General features: G+C 43.0%; 1 protein-coding gene across 3 annotated transcripts in view; it reads right to left on the bottom strand.

Moving 5' to 3' along the window:
- Positions 1-13,910, bottom strand: part of LOC140066248 (alpha/beta hydrolase domain-containing protein 17A-like) — a 109,675-nt gene that overhangs the window by 70,148 nt on the left and 25,617 nt on the right. The gene's annotated exons all lie outside the window — the stretch shown is intronic.

Below are 13,910 nucleotides of genomic sequence, written 5' to 3'. Positions count from 1 at the left end.
TTCAGAATTTTAGGTGCAATTTTTCTCATTTTTATGAAAATCGCCAAAACCCTTATTTAGAGACACCTGTTCAGCTTTAAGTGGCTTTGAGAGGCCTAAATAGAAGTAATAGCACTGTAAATTATGCCATTTTAAAAACTACAACCCTCTAATGTGTGAAAACTTAACTTTAAGAAGTGTGTTAACCCTTTAGATGTTTCGCAGGGGTTAAAACAAAATGGAGGTGTAATTTATAAGCTGTAATTTTTTTTTAGACAATGTATTAATTTTGGCCAAAAATTAAATCATCACTAAGTATTAAATGACAAAAAACTCCACAAAGTTTAATACCCAATTTCTTCCGAGTATGAGGATGCCCCATATGTGGTGGTGATTGCTGTATGGGCACATGGCCGGGCATAGAACAGAAGGAGCACTATTCAGAGCAGATCTGTATTGTCTCATTGTACAGGCTATAAAATGTTTATTTTTTTGTAATTTGGACATATGGGGGATTAATATTTATTATTGTGGTGGTTCAATAGCTGATTATCGGATTTTATTAACTCTTTCTTGGTGGTGGTTAAAAAAAATCATTCACTAGATATAGAATATAGAACGCATTTTGTGAGAAATTTGCTTGTTTTTGCATCACCGTGTAACAATGGGCATATCATTTATACTTTTTTGCTTACAGAGCTGTGTTAGAGTTTATTTTTTGCTTGATAAGCTGTACTTTTTCTTGGTATCATGTCGGGGTAAATGCTACTTTTTGATCACTTTTGCAGCGCTTTTTATGAGGTCAGATGTGAAAATTTCATAATTTTTGTAAGTTGTTTGTGTGTTTTTTTTGCGTTCACCGTACGGGTTCAGTGACAATTTGATTATTTGATCACCTGTTCATTGTAATATACTGCAATACTAATGTATTGCAGCATATTACATAGGCAGCCTATGCATTCTGTATAGGCTGACAGCTGCACTGTTAGATCGTGCAGAGTGCTAATATAGGCAGCCCTAGGGTCCTTATCGGACCTCAGGGTTGCCATGGGCCCAATCGGCACCTCCGTGCCCTGCACGGAGGGTCCCGATCGACACACCGATGGATAATAGACGCCAAGGTCACTATGACCACAGCGTCTATAGGGTTAAACAGACGGGATTGCGATAGTCCAGCTACCCTGGGATGTATGAATATTGTAGCCAAGTCACTTGCTACATATGATAATCAAGCTTAAAGAATGGAGGATGAAACACTTCTGCCTGCTTTCAATCTGCAGTTTCATGATCTTCAAAGGTGTCTCATGTGCATATGTATAAAAGGGGCTTTCCCACCAAGCAACTTTATGATTGGTGAGGTGGGTATCAGTGATGTGACAGACCCCCAGTGAGACCCCCACAGATCACAAGAACGGGGGGGAGGAGGTCTGGGTCGGTCCCAGGTACCTTCGTCGGACCGCTTGTTGAATGCATAACCGTTCTGCTCCATTCCTTATTATCCGCTACTCAACACAATCATGGGGTAGACTGCTGACTTGACATATGTCCAGACGGCAGGCACGGACACACTCCACAAGGAGACAAAGTCACGAAATGTCACTTATAAAGAAGCACATTGATGGAAAGTTGAGTGGAAGGAAGAAGGGTAGTAAAAAAGATACACAAGCAACTGGGATAGCCGCAGGCTTGATAGGTATCTTAAGAAAAGGACATTCATCAAGTTGGGGGATATTCACAAGGAGAAGTGGGATTTTGCGGGAGTCAGCGCTTTTAGAGACATATCGAGGACATTGGCTTCAAGTGTCACATTCCATGTGTCAAGCCAGTCCTGACCAATATACAACGCCAGAGGTATCTTACGGGGAGAAAAAGAAATGGTCTGTTGCTCAGTGGTCGAAGGTATTGTTTTCATAGGAAAGCATTTCATTTGGATATTAAGGTCCAAGAGTCTGGAGGAAGAGCGGAGAGGCACGTACTAATAATAATAATTATTATTATTATTACAGGCAGTCCCCGGGTTACATACAAGATAGGGTCTGTAGGCTTGTTCTTAAGTTGAATTTGTATGTAAGTTGAAACTTTTATAATGGTAGATCCAGACCAAAAATTTTTTTGCCCCAGTGACAATTGGAGTTTCAAAATTTTTTGCTGTAATTGGAGCAAGGATTATGAATAAAGCTTCATTACAGACACTTTACAGCTGATCATTTCTGCCTAGGTCTATACTAAAGCATCCAGAGAGCTTCACCAGAGGTCACAGTGGGCAGAGGGGTCCGTCTTTAACTATGGGTCGTCTGTAAGTTGGGTGTCTTTAAGTAGGGGACCGCCTATATTATTATTATTATTATTAATAATAATCTTTATTTATAAAGCGCCATCAAATTCTACTAATCATAATGGGTATATACAAATCCAAGCTGCTTGAGGTCTAGAGTGAAGTTTTTACAACCAGTGATGTTTGGAGAGCAATGTCATCTACTGGTGTAGGTTTTGGTTTGATCAACAACAAATGAACAAATACCACAAAAAAGACAAAAAAGGCACTACTAAGAGTATAAGTCCATGCATCAATGAATAAGTACATTGTGAAAGACTAGAAAAAGAGAGATGTGTATATAGGACTTAAAAATACAAAAAAATTATATTCAATGTACAAGTAATAAACATAAAAATACAGGACATGAATAAAAAAAAACACATAGAAATGTGTGTGGCAACCCAGGGCTAAATGTGTTAGCCCATACATCCCTCTTCTATCTATAAATGACTGCATACTATCAAAGCAAATGAGGTAAGTATATGCATCAATGCTGAAAGCCGCAAACTGACAATGCATACAAAAACAAGCTACATGATCTGTAGGGACAAACCGCCCATGGTCCTGGAGACAGGCACTTGGGTTGGTGTCGGAATAAGACAAGGACATGTGTGACAGTTGGTTGCTGACGCCATTAAACCAAACTGTACAGTAGGAAAGGTGTGGTGTCATGTACTGTAATCCACTCCTTGCACCGGGGCCTGTATATTTGTTATATAAACAAATTACTTCATTACTTCTGTGCCTTATTCTGGCACTAGAGACTATCCTTTATTGAAAAACTACTGTGCTGCCTAACCCTGCTACCATTCGGGTATAGGACCAAGTGATTTTGTGCTATATTTCACATTGACTTTATTACTGCTGCCAAGCGCTGTCAAGCATCGCTCCAGCAATCAGGGGGCTTATACAATGGACACAGGAGCTTACAATCTATGAGGAAGAGACACAGGAGGTGACAGTGCTTGTACAATGGTCACAAGAGCTTACAATCTATGAGAAGGAGGGGACATAGGAGGTGACAGTGCTTGTACAATGGTCATCTTTATTGCGGCCAAATACATCTTGCTAGTTAGTGAACGCAAGTGCATTGGTCAGAAAGCTTATGTTTTTGGGAAGGACTATTTACTTTAGTAAAAAATAAAGGGTGTAAAAAAAAAGTGTTATGCCCTCAACACCCCAGAAAATAAATGAAATAAATTTAGAGGCGGCAGCCGCAGCCTGCTCAGTGTGGGGAGGTAGCGGGTTTGGGGCTGGCTGTTAACAATGTATACGACTAGGAGTTATATATTTGTATTACTGAAAATTCCATACTCTTCCTCGGCTAAAAATACTCCTCAAAAATGGTGAGAGGAGTATTATTACCCTTCTGGAAAAATGTTAGTGCGACCTCTGAGGGAAGCAGACCCCACACATATTACCACACAGTGGTAACTTCCTCAGGCATATATAAAAGAAGAACTACATATGTCCTGTTTATATACACTGCTCAAAAAATAAAGGGTACACTTAAACAACACAATATAACTTTAAGTAAAACTTCTGACTTCTGTGGAATCAAACTGTCCACATAGGAAGCAACACTGTTTGACAATCAATTTTATATGCCGCTGTGCAAATGGAACAGGAAAGAGTGGTTCTGTAGGTGGAGAACCACAGACCACTGCTTGGAATCAATGCTTTCTGGCTGATGTTTTGGTAAATTATGAATGTCAGTGGTGCTTTCACACTGTGGTAGCATGAGACAGACTCTACAACCCACACAAGTGGCTTAGGTAATGTAGCTCTTCAAAGATGGCACATCAATGCAAGCTGTAACCATAAGGTTTGCTGTGTCGGTCAGCATAGTTTTTGGAGGAGCTACCTGGAGACAGGCCAGTACACCAGGAGACGTGGAGGGGGCCAACAATCCAGCAGCAGAACCACTAACTCTGCCTTTGTGCAAGAAGAAACAGGAAGAGCACTGCCAAAGCCCTGAAAAATTACCTCCAGCAGGCCGCAAATGTGAATGTGTTTGCACAAATTGTTAGTAATCGACTCAATGAGGATGATATGAGGTCCCGACTTCCACAGATGGGCATGCAGGATGCTAGGAATTTGCCAGAGAACACCAAGGATTGGCAAATTAGCCACTAGCGTCATGTGCTCTTCACAGATGAAAGCAGGATTACACTAATCACATATAACAGACATAACGGGACAGCTGTCTGAAAGTCAGAAAGTTTCTAGTTGCCTATTGCAACCAATCACAGCTCCCCTTTAAAATATTCATGAGCACAAGTAAAATGAAAGCCGAGCTTTGATTGGTTGCCATGGGCAAATAGAAATATTCTGACTTTCAGACAGCTTGATAAATCTGCCCCAACATGTCTGGACACACACATTACAAGTCTGGAAACACTGTGGAAAGCCATCTTCTGCCTGCAACATCTTACTGCCTGACTGGTTTGGCAGTGATTCAGTAATGGTGTGGTCTGGCATTTCTTTGTGCTCAAAAGGGGTTGCCTGACTGGCATTAGGTACCCAGGTGAGATGCACAGACTCTTGTGAGACCATATGCTGTTGCGGTTGGCCCTAGGTTCCTCCTAATACAGGACAATGCTAGACTTCATGTGGCTGCAGTGTGTTAGCAGTTCCTGCAAGATGAAGGCATTATGACATTATGTCTCGCTTTAGTCCAGGTCTGGGAGGAGAACTCTCAGGAGACCATCTGCAACCGCATAAAAGAGAATACCATGGCATTGTAGGGAGGTTATAAAGGTACGTGGAGGCCACACACAATACTAAGTCTCGTTTTGTTTTAAGGACATCACAAAGTTGGATCAGCCTGTAGTGTGTAGTGTGTGGGGCAACTCCAAATTCAGGTCTCCATTGGTTAATAAATTTGATTTCCATTGGTAATTTTTTTTTATTTTGTTGTCAGCACATTCAACTTTGTACCAAAGTATTGAATGAGAATATTTCATTAATTTGTTCAGATCTAGGATGTGTTATTTGAGTGTTCCCTTTATTTTTTTTGAGCAGTGTATATACACTCAACCCGAGATCGAGACCAAAGTCACCAGGAAATTTTAAAGCACTCAATGCTTCCTTTTGTTGACAACCTTTCTGGAGATGTAATTTTTGTTTTCCAGTAGGATTCGGCACCTGCCCACACTGCCAAAAGTACAAATATCTGGTTTAATTGCAATGATGCAGTCATTCATGCAAAAGGAGCCCCCGACCAAGTACAGGCAGTCCCCTACTTAAGAACACCCAACTTGCCTCCATGATAAGTCACAATGATGCAGTCATTCATGCAAAAGGAGCCCCCGACCAAGTACAGGCGGTCCCCTACTTAAGAACACCCAACTTACTTAGATGACCCCAACTTACAAACGGACCCCTGGATGGTGGTAATTTACTGTACTTTAGCTCTAGGTTATAAAAATTAGCTGTAGGAGATATAAAAGGTGTCTGCAATGAAGCTTTATTGATAATTCTGGTTCTTATGACAACCCAACATTTTTCAAATCCAATTGTCACAGAGACCAAAAAACATTCTGGCTGTGTTTACAATTATAAACTATACAGTTCCGACTTGCATACAAATTCAACTTAGGAACAAACCTACGGAACCTATCTTGTACGTAACCCGCAGACTGCCTGTATAGGGTTACCAAGTTTACTGTACATACTTTTCATTTGGCAACATTTCTGTGTTCAAAACATTTTTTACAGTTGAATTTATTCTCATTTTCTCAGATAATGGCCCACATTTATTAAAGTGTTTATGGCACTTTTCTGTCCGACTTTTCAAATAAAAGAACGTTGTGAGAGAGATATTTCTCTACAGACGCCATTTTAGGCCAACTTGTCATGCTGTCCACTAACTCTGCCACATTATAAAAAAATGTCTATTCATCTCATGATTCAAACATCATTTTGAATCATCTGCTGAGAGACAGTTCTGTCTTTGACTCTTGTCCTATATTTTTCCTTCAGCACCTGCTTATCTTATGTTTTGGCCTCAACGAGGAGCCATCAGTCTTCTTCTCAGGACTTTTAGTAAAAACCAGTGCTCTGTGTGAGAAATAATATGTAAAGTTCATCTGCATGTTTTGGGAAAGTGAAGAAGAAGGTGAAGGTGCCGCATTTAAAAAAAAAAAAAAAAAGTGTCACGGGACACGCACTTCACCTTCACCAAGTATAGGGTCGTGCACTCCGGCGGACCTCGGCGGACTTCAGCGCAGCAGCGACAACTGGTGGACGTCGGAGGAAGTGCCTTAGCCGCAAGACCCGAATCCACCGCAGAGAACACGCCGCTGGATCGCGAATGGACCGGGTAAGTAAATCTGCCCCTACGAGTCTGCTTTTTCTAAGAGACTGGTGTGTTTTAGTGTGTGCTCTCATCCCATTTTTGGTTAAAAGAGCCATTTTTGGTTAAAAAGGGTTAATTTGGAAGTCACCTTACAACTAAACGCCTGTTTGAGCCCTAAATAAAGATCTTTTACAAAGTGCAAACTGCTTGCCCATGTATTTATGAAGGGTTTGCGCCAGTTTTATGTCCCTAAAGGGACATTTCAGTGTCAATTCGGACAGTGCATTTGTAGTAATCTGAGATTAAGAGAAAAAGACCTGAAAATACTTTTTTTGGTGGTCGGGACCTATATTTAGAAATATATTATCATATTTCTTGCATTTCTGCAAGGAAAAAGGAGGTCCTTGGACCAATATTTTAAAACTTAACTTTTATTGTTCCTTGTTATTATGAACAAATTATTATTTATTATTATATTTCTTAGTATTTGTTCAGAAATTGTGTGCTAGTTAACATGAAAGTGAATTAAAATCGTTTCGTGGTGGGAGTAGGTACTGTGTTCTAATGAGGTTAGGAGTTTTTGTAGGAATTTGGGTATTATCAAGAGTACCGTATATACCGGCGTATAAGACGACTTTTGAAGACAGAAAAATCTTCTGTCTTCTCTGGGGTCGTCTTATACGCCGGTAATCGTCTTATACGCCGGTAATGACGGCGTATAAGACGATCGCGGTCGGATCGCGCTGCATGGAGAGGGCTCACGGGCTGAGCCCTCTCCATAGCCGGTAAGTCTTTGCTGCATATTGCAGCAAAGGCTTACCGGTAACACCCGCGATCGGTGCTAGCACCGATCGCGGGTGTTTGCACAGCGATGGCTGCCGGCAGCCTCAAAAAGCTGCCGGCAGCCTCAAAATGACATCGGGGGGAAAATACTCACCCTCCGTTGGCCCCGATGTCCGCGCTGTGCTGTCTTCAGTCTTCCGCGCCGTCTTCTTTCTTCTGCTGGGCGCCGCCATGTCTTTCCCCGGGTCGGCGCCTAGTATGACGTCAGCAGCGGCGCGTCATACTAGGCGCCTGCCGGGGAAGATCAATGGCGGCGCCCGGCAGAAGTAAGAAGACGGCGCGGACATCGAGGGAGCATCGGGGTGAGTATATGTTTATTTTTTTTTTTAATGCTGGGCTGTATACTACTGGGGGCTGTGCTGTATACTACTGGGGGCTGTGCTGTGTACTACTGGGGGCAGGGCTGTGTACTACTGGGGGCAGTGCTGTATACTACTGGGGGCAGTGCTGTATACTACTGGGGGCAGTGCTGTATACTACTGGGGGCTGTGCTGTATACTACTGGGGGCTGTGCTGTATACTACTGGGGGCTAGGCTGTATACTACTGGGGGCTAGGCTGTATACTACTGGGGGCAGTGCTGTATACTACTGGGGGCAGTGCTGTATACTACTGGGGGCAGTGCTGTATACTACTGGGGGCTGTGCTGTATACTACTGGGGACAGTGCTGTATACTACTGGGGGCTGTGCTGTATACTACTGTATGCGTTGGAAAAGGGGTAGTCTTATACGGCGAATATATCTTAAACTCTATATTTTAAACAGGAAAGTAGGGGGGTCGTCTTATACACCAGGTCGTCTTATACGCCGGAATATACGGTAGATATATTCGCACTGATGCGTTTAGCAGGGAGTTTGATGTATGTGTCCCCTCGAAGGGGTGATAGAATCTATTACAAGGATGACTCCTCAAATACGCTCTTATACTGCGGTATATATTGCCCTGTTGCGGTGCGGCTTGTTGAATTACCGCTATTTATTCGCTACTCCGCTAACCAAAAACTTTCCTATAGACTCTCTCCTTAATTCGTCCCTAGTTGCAGTGTGTCGCTGCAGATCGACACAATGCTGCGCTAGATTTGTCCCACTTGTTGTCACCACTTATTAAAAATATAGGCGCTCATACAGCCCCCCCGACATGTTTCGCCATAGTTATGGCGTCCTCAGGGGGTATCGGGGCTGAACTTCGGACAGTGCGTCACATTTATTACATTTTAATTGTATTGTACTCTCTATGTCAAAGGTGCACCAAAAAAAAAAAAAAGATGGTTCACTTTTCTGGAGCAGTGCAGGGTACACCAAATTATTGAAGACCGTGCATCCTCTGCACATTAACCAAGCAATCTGCATTTAGTGCAATTTGCACTACTTTTCATAAATATGGGCCTATGACTTTTGCGTTCTACTTGGCTGAAAGCCATAATCATCCACATTAACATAAACACCTTGTTTGTAATGACTCTATAGTATATATAAGTTTCACATTTTGAACTGAATTACTGAACAAAATATTGTAGTATATTGAGAAGCACTTGTATGTGTATTGATGGTCCTAGCTTGGATGGTGGAAAATTTATGTTTTTTGGAGGATGAAATGATCACAGCCATTACTCCAAACAATAAGGTCAGAATGGACTAGCTGGCAGACACGTTGTCAAAATGCCTATCCTTTTCCCATCGATCCAATGATGAACCACCTCTCAAAATTTGTCAAAAGGGCACAATGTCTGAAAGCCAGACTTTTATACTTGACCCATTATATACAGTAATTAGACCACATTTGTACCCATGTCTGCCTAAGATCTATTTGCAAAATATTTATTCTAACATATCTGGTAGCATTTTTTTTTTTACATATACTTCAAACCCAATAAAAAGAGTTTCAAATCCAAGGAAAGACGCATCGAGATTGTCCATTTGGTATCACAGCAAAAAAAAAAAAAAAAAAAAAACTTGACAAATATGAAGCTTCAAATCGGGAGGAGGAGCATGGAGTGTGCAGTGTGCTGCATGATGTCGTAGCCCGTGCTGCACGAAGCTGGAGCCGTGATGCTAAGCATCTGAAGCCGGATCCCTCACCTGACGTTCATGTGCCCTGTTGGCCCCTCATGTAGTGGTGCGGTGCAGAGGATGGGTGCATAACTGGGCAGCAGGCGATGCTACTTCCCTGATGTTGGCTGCTAGTAGGACCCCGCTGCTAGTCCTGGTTCCGTTCGTGTGGAGGTAGCTGTGTAGCAGACCCGAGGAAGCTGGCACCACTGCTGTCGGTTTGGTCGGAGGGAACCGCGAAAGTGATACATTGGGTCTGATCGAGACCTGAAGGCGAAACGGCTTATGCAGGTGTCCCTGAATGATCCGGACCTTCTGTGACTGGAGGGGGTCTCTGAGAAGAAACCTTTTGGAGGCCGTCTCTTTGCTGAAGTGGATTCACCGTTCCGGAAGCCAGGGTAACCCTTGCTGCTCTCTTTATAGCCTTCATGTGAACGGAGCTGTATTGTCTACTGGAAGTGGTGAGAGAGTTCCAGATTTCTTCTTTGTTTGTGCCCAGTGTCCCCTCAGTGATAGGCTGTTTGCCTAGCCGACCCTCACCAAACGAGGTCTGTCTGGGTAAGGAGTACCTAGGCTACATTTGGCAGCTTATTAGGATGTGGGCTGGATAGTTTGCTGTGTGGTGGCCGCTGGTGTTTTTTATACAGCTGTCTTTCTTATTATCTAACATCAAGTCTATCCAGGCGCCTTATTGTTATTTAACATCAAGTCTACACAGCTGTTTAATTGACACTTAACTTTAAGAATATACAGCCGCTTTTTATTTTTATCATCCAACATCAAGCTTATACAGCCGTGTTTTTTTGTCTTCTAACATCAAGTCTATACAGTCACTTTATTGCCATCTAACATCAAGCCTATACAGTTGTCTTATTTGTCATCTAACATTAAGTCTAGATAGCCATTTCATTGTCGTCTAACAATAAGTCTATGCAGTCGTCTTATTGTTATCTAACATCAAGCTTATATAGACGCATTATTGACATCTAACATCTAGTCTATAGTCGTCCTATTGCTATCTAACAACAAGTTTATACAGACGCATCTTTGCCATCCAACAACAAGTCTATACAGTCACTCCCGGCCTATGGAGCGAGCGGGGCGGTCCGGGGAAGAGGCAGCGCCTCAGACCGCCCCCCTCATGAATACATCGGACAGCTTTGCAAGCTGGCCGATGATTACACTGTACCCGCCGCAGTGTTTGATAGCATTACCGGAGGTTTCCGGTAACGCTATCACTGTAACTGCGGCGTTGTTCAAGCACTAGGAGCTGCTTACTTTAGTAAGCAGCTCCTAGTGCCGAAAATTTAGGTGACAGGTCCTCTTTAAGCTATTTGCCCCTCGGATCTTAGTGAGCATTTTTCCACTTGCAATTTACAATGGGTAGCAAGAGGCAACAAAAAAGTGTTACTAAAGCTAGACTTTCTGATGTAGAAGCCCCCTCGGGGAGGGGGGGGGGAAATAGAGATGGTAAGATGGAGAAATATCTACGATCTCCGGGTGCCCCCCAGAACAAGGGGAACAAAAATGGAGACATAAAGGGGCCGGAGCCCCGCAGTCAGCTATAGATGACTCTATGGATAAATCCAGCATTGAGGAGAATGTAGGTGGAAATGAGGAGGGAGATATAATATAAATCAATGCAATATATCAATGCAAATAACCCAATGTATTGCTGCTGTAGGCAATGTGCTAAAAGAGATAGGAGGACTAAAAAGTGACATTGGCATGGTGAGGGAAGACTTAAATAAACTTAGTGGTAGAACTGAGGAGGTGGAGGAACGTGTGGGAAAGGTGGAGGACCAAGTAATAAATGCCACAAAACGGATTAAAGAGCTAGAGAAGAGGGAGTTGAAAATACAGCATAAACTGCTGGATTTGGAGAATCGCTCGAGAAGAAACAACCTCCGGATTGTAGGCTTCCCAGAGGGTGTAGAAGGAGAGGATGCAACTAAATTTGTCACAGCTTGGCTGGTGGCTACTTTTCCGGAGGGGGTCCGCACCGGAGTATTTCTGGTGGACCGTGCCCACCGGGTACCAGCCAAGGCTCGCCCGGTTGGGTCTAACCCCAGAAATGTCCCGGTGCGACTCCTGTCCCCGAGAGATAGGAACAATATAATGAAGGCCACGTGGTCTATGGATCAGTTGAAATTTAACAATTCCCCAATAATGGTCTTCCCTGACTACCCGCAGGAAATTTAAAAAAAACGAGTTAGCTATGCTAGTCTCAAAAAAAGATTAAGAGAAAAGGCGGTGCTATACTCCTTGTCCTATCCTGCTAAGTTGAAGATAATACATGAGGGGAAAGCCTATTTTTTTGAAGATGTTAAGGAAGGGAATGAATGGGTGGAGAGGGTCATAAAAATCTGAGGCTAACAGACAGGTGCATCCGCTCCAGCTAGAAGAGTGCTCCAGGATGAGTCTAGGGTATCTATACTCTGGGCAATGGGGAGAGGGGGGAGAAGGGGGAGGGACTGGGATTTTCTAGCGACTGGAGGCTAGTGTTTAGGCTAAGTACAAGCGTTAAGACAGGGAATGGTATGAGTTCTCACCTATGATATAGTATGATAAAGGTGCTATCATAGAATGTCTGGGGTCTGGGAGATAAACTAAAGAGGAAAGCTGTTTTTGATCTATGCTGCTCATACCAGCCAGATGTAATTTGTCTACAGGAAACTCACCTTTGCGGGGATAACTGTAAGCGGATGCATAAACCATGGATAAGTCATTATTATCATACTACGTTTTCTTCCTATGCTTCGTATGATAAACAAATGGGTTAGCTTTGAAGAACGTGCGATAAGGATTGACCCGTTAGGTAGATATATTATTCTGTATGCCTCTTTGAATGGAGTAAGTATGGTTTTGGTGGGAATCTACCTTCCGCCTACGGCACCATTGGAAGCCTTGGTGAATATTGTGAACCAACTGGCAATGTATGAGGGAGAACCGATATACCTGCTGGGGGACTTCAACCAAAAAATGAGGGCTTGGACAGATTTAGAATGAATCAGCAGGGTGTAACAGTGTCTAAACAATCTACTACAATTTTTGGGAGGTTGATCTTGGAGTTAGGTTATAGGGACATATGGAGGGAGAAGAACCCTGTAAGGAGATATTACACTTGCTATTCTAAGACATGTAGCTCTCTCTCCTGAATTGACCTGGTTCTGACAATGATCTTGGCAGCGATTTAGTGGCGGGCGTAGCAATAGGGGCGAGAGGCCTCTCAGATCATTCTCCAGTGTGGTTCACAATAAAGAGGTACAATAAAACAGGAATCATCTTTTATAAAGTTAAGCCCTTTTGGTTTAATTTGATACAAGATAATAAAAACTTAGAAGAAGAAATTGTCTTTATTTTGAACTGTAATCTGAGGGGGCAGGATGTTAGGGTGGTATGGGGCACGCTGAAGGCGCACCTGAGGGGGTAGACTCGGGATCAGATATTATTTTTTTTAAAAAGGAAGTCGGAGACCCTTCAATTGGCAAAAGAGAAGGTGTCAGTTCTGGAGAGTAAATTTGTGCACAACCCCACAGAGGAGAATAGGAGATTATGGTTTGACGCACAGGAATGTTTTGGTAGATACTGTCTTGAGAAAGCGTCATGGGGAAAAAAAGACAGGGTCAAAGAGCTATATTAGGGGAGTATCTGTCAATGAAAAGACTTGCGGATCTGTTGAAAAATCAAAACAGGAGGAATACTCTTAGTGCCATAAAAGGGAGAGATGGAGTCTTGGTAACAACCCAAGAAGGAATTTAGAGAGGAGTTCAGGCTCTTCTTTGAGAGGCTGCACTCCTCTGAGTTAATGGTGGCGGAAAAGGAAATAAATGCAACCTTGGCAAGTGTTTCTGTTCCAAGGTTATCAGAGGAGGAGAGGGATGCTCTATAACTTCCTCTTGGTCTGGATGAGATGAGTGAGGCCCTAAAAGATCTCCCTAGGGGCAAGGCTGTCGGCTCGGATGGAGTACCGCCGGAGGTTATATTACAGTATTCGGATGTCTTACTCCCCTTTCTACTGAGAGTTCTCAACCACTCTGTGTCTGTAGGCTTGCTACCCCAGGCGATGAGAGAGGCAATCATAGTTCTAATTCTCAAAGAAGGGAAATGCCCCACAGATTTGGATGCATATCGGCCGATCTCCCTGCTGAACTCCAATAAGTTGCTAGTGAAAGTTCTTGCAACTAGGTTGCAACCAATCAGGGTTCATGCCGGGGAGATCGGTCAGAGATAATATCCTGCGTATATGGTGGTGTATGCAGTGTCCTAGTGAGTCTACATGCATACGGTCAGTATTGAGGAGAATGGGCTTTGGGACACAATTTATAAATTGGGTGAGGCTCCGATATAGCGGTGCCCTGGCCATGGTTAGCATTAATGGGAGAGCGTCTACAGCTTGGCAGTTGTACAGGGGAACAAGGC

Source organism: Engystomops pustulosus, chromosome 1 (assembly GCF_040894005.1).
Source record: "Engystomops pustulosus chromosome 1, aEngPut4.maternal, whole genome shotgun sequence".
NCBI classification, from domain to species: Eukaryota; Metazoa; Chordata; class Amphibia; order Anura; family Leptodactylidae; genus Engystomops; species Engystomops pustulosus.
Note: the sequence above shows the minus strand (reverse complement) of the source record. Positions and strands in the feature narration are given on the sequence as shown.